This window comes from Erinaceus europaeus, chromosome 22, assembly GCF_950295315.1.
Source record: "Erinaceus europaeus chromosome 22, mEriEur2.1, whole genome shotgun sequence".
Lineage (NCBI taxonomy): Eukaryota > Metazoa > Chordata > Mammalia > Eulipotyphla > Erinaceidae > Erinaceus > Erinaceus europaeus.
In genome coordinates this window covers 10343373-10351005 of record NC_080183.1, presented here as the reverse complement: position 1 = coordinate 10351005, position 7633 = coordinate 10343373, and positions in this window count along the sequence as shown.

The window sequence follows — 7633 nt, the reverse complement described above, 5'->3', positions numbered from 1 at the left end:
GTTGCGTTGGTTAGGTTGTGATCGGTGGATGCAATATTATTTGGTTTGGATTGGGAGAGGCATATGGAAAAGTGGGCCCTATCCAAGGGTTCCAGGACTGGGGGAAGTAGGGGCTCTATAGTGAAGATGTGAGGTTCCTGCTGTCTTAGGGTTCAAAAAGACAATCGATAGTTAATATTATTATCACATTATTTGTTAATTGGGTTAACTTTGAAAAGTCCCTTTGTTATGGTTTGCTGTACAGTATCCAGTATCTTGTATATAGCTGTGCTATTGGATGCTTCTAATCTACTTGGTCTAGGCTTTTGAGAGAGTCCGCATATCAAATACACAGCCTATATATTAAAAAGATTCAGTTTGTCTTTTGAAAAACTTTGAGACATACAATTGATTTCCCCCTCTCATATTAATTAACTACTGATTTATATGTCTACATTTTGCTAGGAGTGTACATAAACACCATTCCCACCACCAAAGGACTGTGACCCATCCCTCCCGCCCACTCCCACCCCCCACTGGCCCAGAAAGCTGCATGTCTACCCCTCACCACTGGGTTTTTACTTTGGTGCCCTACTTACAATTTGATCAGGTCCTGCTTTTAGTTTCCCTTTCAGATCTTCTTAATCAACTTCTGTTGATGAGTGGGATCATCCCATACTCATCTTTATCTTTCTGACTTAGCTCACTTAACATAATTCCTTCTAGCTCTGTCCAAGATGGGTCAGAGAAGGTGGGTTCATTGTTCTTGATAGCTGCATAGTATTCCATTGTGTATATATACCACAGCTTTCTCAGCCACTCATCTGTTGTTGGGCACCTGGGTTGCTTCCAGGCTTTAGCTATTATGAATTGTGCTGCTATGAACATAGGAGTACACACCTCTTTTTGGTTGGGTGTTATGGAGTCCTTGGGGTATAACCCCAGGAGAGGAATTACTGGATCATATGGAAGGTCCATGTCTAGCCTTCTGAGATTTTTCCAGACTGCTCTCCACAGAGGCTGTACCAATTTACATTCCCACCAGCAGTGTAAAAGGGTTCCTCTGTCCCCACAACCTCTCCAGCATTTGTTGCTGCTGTCCTTTTTGATGTATGCCATTCTTACAGGAGTGAGGTGGTATCTTAGTGTTGTCTTAATTTGCATTTCTCTGACAATCAGTGACCTAGAGCAGTTTTTCATATGTTTGTTAGCCTTTTGGATCTCCTCTGAGGTGAATGTTTTGTTCATATCCTCTGCCCATTTTTGGATGGGGTCATTTGCTTTTTTGGTGCTAAGTTTGCTGAGCTCTTTATATATTTTGGTGATTAGTTTCTTGTCTGATGTCTGGCATGTGAAGATCTTCTCCCATTCTGTGAAGGATCTCTCTGTTTGTTTAATAGTTTCTTTGGATGTGCAGAGGCTTTTCAATTCGATGTAGTCCCATTGGTTTGTTTCTGCTTTAGTCTTCCTTGCAATTGGGTTTGATTCATCAAAGATGTCCTTGAGGTGTATGTGGGAAAGTGTTTTACCTATGTTTTCCTCTAAGTATTTGATTGTTTCTGGTCTGACATCTAGGTCTTTGATCCATTTGGAGTTGATTTTTGTTTCTGGTGAGATAAAGTGGTTCAATTTCATTCTTCTGCATGTTTCAACCCAGTTTTCCTAGCACCATTTATTGAAGAGAGCCTCCTTTTTCCATTTAATCCTTTGGGCCCCCTTAGATGCCCATAGGTGTTGGGATTTACTTCTGGGCTTTCAATTCTGTTCCACTGGTCTGTGTGCCTATTTTTGTTCTAGTACCATGCTGTTTTGATGATGATAGCTTTATAATATAGTTTAAGGTCTGGGAGTGTGATGCTCCATTTCTGTTTCTTTTCCTTAAGATGGTTTTGGCAATTCTAGGTGTTTTCAGGTTCCAGATAAATGATTGTAGTGTTTGTTCTATTCTCTTAAAGAAGCTTGGTGGAACTTTGATGGGTATTGCATTAAATTTGTATATGGCTCTGGGGAGAATATTCATTTTGATGATATTTATTCTTCCAATCCATGAGCATGGGATATCTTTCCATTTCTTGGTATCAGTTTCTATCTCCTTGAGTAGCGACTCATAGTTTTCAGTATACAAGTCTTTCACTTCTTTGGTCAACTTTATTCCTAGGTATTTGATTGATTTTGCTGAAACCCTAATGGTTGCTTTTTTGTCGACAGTCTGGACGTATTTCAAAGCAGGGAGACAAATTCCATTTACGATCGCTCTTCTCTAGAATACTTGTATTCATGCTGACATGGAAATTGTTTTTAAAAGCACTTTTTAATACACAATTCATTTTGGATAGAAACAGAGAGGGGAGGGAGAGAGAATGAGAGACACCTGCAGCACTGCTTCACCACTCATCACTCCCCTGCAGGTGGAGACCTAGAGCTTGAACCAAAAGTCCTTGCACCTGGTAACAAGGACCCAGGACATGGCCCCCACCTGGGACTAATTCCACCCATTACTATCTTAATACGTCACTGTTTATTTATTGCAATCTGAAAAGACAATTTCTATAAACTTAATTTAATCAACTCATTTCACCAACCACCTTTGAAAGCATCGTCATTTCATTAAATTATTTTGTCGTTGTTGTTCTTGTTGGGAAAATCCAGTGTCTTAGCACACAGGGCAAGATGCAGCCTCTGAGTCAAAACTGCTACTATTCCACACTAACACATAATTATTTCACATTTAGTCACCTTCTTAGCTTCTGAGACCAGAGAAGGTCGGGCATGTTCAGGGTGGTATGGCCAAAGACATTAGTCACCTTCTTGTGTGTCATAATACCCGCCTTTCTTCTTCCAAAGGGCATATTCTCTATTTGTATGAACCTGAAGATACAAATGAAAGTGAAAGGACCATTGACAGGAGTTCTCTATCATTCTTTAAGTAGAAGTGAAGCTGAAAGAGAAAGAGTCCCAGTGAGAAGAGAGAGAAGACACCTTTATTAGCAAGTTCAGGGTTATTCAAATAGTCCTTAACAGCTAAGAAATGCAGTTATCAAATGTTTCATACTACAAGAGAGATCAAAAGCCCAAGTCACACACAAAAACTCAGTCCTACAAATTCTAGCTAGTACTTCAAAAAAAAAAAAAAAATGCAGACACTGCCTTCCCATTCCATTCACTCGTAGAAAGTTTTTGTAGAAAATCCCATTCCAAGAGACAGCGAGTCAAGGTTAGATGGAAACACTGGGGCAATGGTGTTAGCATTCCTTTGGGCATCTTGCTCACCAGGAAAGAGAGAGTGGAGAGACCTAGGGATCAGGTATTCACTTGCTGCTGAGTTTACAATCAGAACCCCACCCCACAGAGATGAGGTTCCTCCCAGCACACAACACCTTTAGAGACAACCAGAGAATTGAAAGACAGAGATCAAGGGTCTTAGCAGAAAACAACCACACTCCTGACAGTGCTGACAGAGATACTGACAATAATCAGGTGAAACAAAATATTTCTAACAAAAAGAGGACTACAGAATAATAGACATCAGTAGGAGTAACAAGGAAGCCAGCTAAGACACCACCACTCCACTTCGAGTGGACCCCTTTCAAGGACAAAGGGAAGGTCCATAACCCTGATGACCATGGGAAGGAATTGGTGAGTTGGGAAGCACAGACGCAGAGCTGAAGTTGAAAGTCACCAGAAGAATACAACCTTCTACCTTCTGCAACCCACAATGACCCTGGGTCCATGCTCCCAGAGGGATAGAGAATGGGAAAGCTATCGGGGGAGGGGTGGGATATGGAGATTGGGTGGTGGGAATTGTGTGGAGTTGTACCCCTCCTACCCTATGGTTTTGTTAATTAATCCTTTCTTAAATAAAAATAAATAAATAAATAAATAAAAGAAGAATAAATTCTTTCCAACATGGGAGTGCCTGTTTGATTTGTTTTTGGAGCTTGCGAATAAAACATCCCATATGTTGTTCCTGATTGTGAGTGAAATGGAGGGGAAATAAAACATCCTACTTTCAAACTGAGATCCAAATGCTCTCAAACATCTCCTTACGGTCTCTAGGAATATTACGTATGGGCCAGACATGCAGTTATGAAAGTACATGAATATTAGAATTATTTTACAAGGCTTTACTTCATTGATTTTGTCTCTTTTATAGACATGTGTAATTTTAGAATGTTATTTGGGCATAGATTCATTAAAGACAATGCTACATTTTTAAGAAATTTGATGGCTGGGCAGGGGTAGATAGCATAATGGTTATGCAAACAGACTCCTGTGCCTGAGGCTCCAAAGTCCCAGGTTCAATTCCCTACACCACCATAAACCAGAGCTGAGCAGTGCTCTGGTTAAAAAAAAAAAAGAAATTTGATGGCTAAAACGTCTAATTATTAGGCAGCCAATATACCATGGCACTAACTAGGGTGTAGACCAATGAAACAGAAAATACGCAGAAAGGCTGAGACATCAGAAAACTTCCAGTTTTGTTCCCTTCCTAGTACTCTGTTTGTGTTTGTCTGATTAAACACCGTTCTTCAAGGTAGTTTTGAAGAGTCACTGATTATCCTGCAATGTGAATTCACCTTTAACATTTTTATTTTCACCAGAGATGTAAGTCACTTCCTAAGGCAATATTGTCTAAGTATCAGCTTGTGCTTTCTTAACTTTTTTTGTATTGCAAAGTTTTTTTTTTAAACACCTCACCTAAGCAATATGTTGACCCCCAATAAAGACATTCAGAAAATAATAATAGGGAGTCAGGCTGTAGAGCAGCAGGTTAAGTGCAGGTGATACAAAGTGCAAGGACCAGTGTAAGGATCAGGGTTCGAGCCCCCGGCTCCCCACCTGCAGGGGAGTCGCTTCACAAGCAGTGATGCAGGTCTGCAGGTGTCTGTCTTTCTCTCCCCCTCTCTGTCTTCCCCCTCCTCTCTCCATTTCTCTCTGTCCTATCCAACAACAATGCCAACAATAATAACTACAACAATAAAACAACAAGGGCGGCAACAAAAGGGAATAAATAAATAAAACAAATATTTAAAAAAGGAAATAATATTAATGCTTTGGTGCACGATGTGGGAATCTTGTTGGTGAGACTTGGAATTCCATTTGCTCTCCTGAAATGACTCCTAGGAGAAGTTTCATTACATTGTCCTTTTGATTCTCTCGAGGCCTAGAGAATTTCTTTCTTTTTGTTTAATTTTTTTTTTCTTATTTTGGATAGAGACAGAGAGAGCTTGAGTGGAAAAGGGGAAAAGGAAAGAGAGAGACATCCTTAGTGCTGCTGCACCTCAGCTTATGAAAGTTCCTCCTGCGCTTAGGGACCAGGAGCTTGAACCAAGGGTCCCTGTGCATTGCAATGAGTGCACTCCACTGAGCCTGCCAACACCCAGCCTCTGGAAAAATGTTTTGACCAGTCTTAAAATGCTAACACTGGTGGGTCGGGCAGTAGCACAGCTGGTTAAGCACATGTGGACCGGCGTAAGGATCCCTGTTTGAGCCCCAGGCTCCACACCTGCAGGGGAGTCACCTCACAGGTGGTGAAGCAGGTCTGCAGGTGTCTGTCTTTCTCTCCTCCTCTCTATCTTCACCTCCTCTCTCCAGTTTTCCCTGTCCTATCCAACAACGAATGACATCAACAACACCAATAATAACCGCAACAAGGCTACAACAACTAGGGCAACAAAAGGGGGAAAAAATGGGCAGCAGAAGCAGTGGATTCATGGTGCAGTCACTGAGCCCCAGCACTAACCCTGGAGGCAAAAATAAATAAATAAATAAATAAATAAACAAAATGCTAACATTGAGAGCTGAGGAGACAGCACCGCAGACACTTGCATTTCCAAATCTGACAGCGCAGGTTCTAGAAATCACATGTGTCTGAAGCAAAGTTTACTCTGGTCTAGTTCTCTTTTTCAAAAATAATAATAATAAAAAATAAAAAACAAAATTCAGGGGGTTGGGCAATAGCGCAATAGGTTAAGCGCACATGGTGCAAAGCACAAGGACCAGCCTAAGGATCTCACTTGGAACAGCCGGCTCCCCACCTCCAGGGAGGTCTCTTCACAAGTGGTGAAGCAGGTCTGCAGGTGTCTATCTTTCCCTTCCCCTCTCTGTCTTCCCCTCCTCTCTTGATTTCTCTCTCTGTCTTATCAAACAGTAACATCAACAACAACAATAACAACATCAACAAGGGCAACACAATGGGGAAAAATGGCCTCCGTGAGCAGTGGATTCGTAGTGCAAGCATGAAGCGCCAGCGATAACTCTGGAGGCAAAATAAACAAACAAACGAATAATAAATAACTGAAGGGAGGTAGCCTTCCAGATAGGACATCTGACTTGTTCTTTAAACTCAGATTTGATTTTTGGCTCCAAGTAGGAGCGCCATGTCAGGGGAAGCTCCGGTATGGTAATGTCCCTCTCTCTCTCTGCCTTTCTTTTTAAATAGACTTTATTTGAGAGAGAGGCATAGAGACAGAGAGAAAGTCCTGAACACTGCTCTGCTCTGGCTTTTGGTGGTGCTGAGGAATGAGCCTGGAACCTTACAGCCTCAGGCGTGAAAGTATTGCGCACAACCACTGTGCTAGCTCCCCAGCTGCTGTCTGTCTTTCTTGCTCAGTGGAAACAAGAAAGTCAGTTCAGAAGCAGTGAAACAGCAAGAGTATTGTCTTGGTTCCTCTCACCATCCCCAAGCAAAAGAAATAAAAAATAAAATATTACATTAAAAGAGAATTTTAATCTTAGACAGGAGAAGTGGATCAGTGTCAAAGCACCTATTTTGTATGTATGAGTCTCACTCCATAAAAACATCTCAATTAAAATATGCAAAGTAACTAGTACATCTCACTGCAGGCTTCTCTCATGATATGCCTAGGAAGGCCTTCCTTTATTGCCACCCTGCCCCAAACACTGTTAATTATATATCAGCAAAACATTTATTGGACAACTTTAGCTTCTGCTCAAATGACATTATTTTTTTCCCCCAGAAAGGTCTTCCTTGAACACCTATGATTAACTAGTCCCTCTCCACCTCATACTCCACCTTATCTCCTGGCTTTTTCTTCATAGTAATTATTATCACCAGACATTCATTATACACACTAAGTTGCTTATTTTAAGCTCTGCTCACTGAAAGGCAGTGCTCACAAGGAAAAAAAAATGTTACCTGGGTGGTCCCGAGGCTTTGTGCCAACTCTGAATCCGATGCTCTCAGTGGTAATCCCCATCCCCCCCTTTTTCCCTTTCTTTTGATAAGACAGAGAGAATTTGAAAAGGAAGGGGAAGCTACAGAGGAAGAGATAAATAGAGACACCTGCAGACCTACTTCATCACTAATGAAACTTCCCGTTTGCAGGTGGGGAACAGAGGTAGGTCTCAGTCTTTGCACAGGGGTTCACAGGTCCACCACTGTGTGCCCCCCCCCAATAGTTTTGTTTGTTAACCAATAATTTTGATAGATTTTTTTTTCCTCCAGGCTTATGCTGGAGGTTTGTGCCTGCACTATGAATCCACTACTCCTGGTGGCAATTATTTTTTCCATTGTTGTTGTTGTTGGATAGGACAGAGAGAAAAGAGAGGAGGGGAAGACAGAGAGGGGGAGAGAAAGAGAGACACCTGCAGATCTGCTTCACCGGTTGGGGAGCTGGAGGCCTTGAGGTGG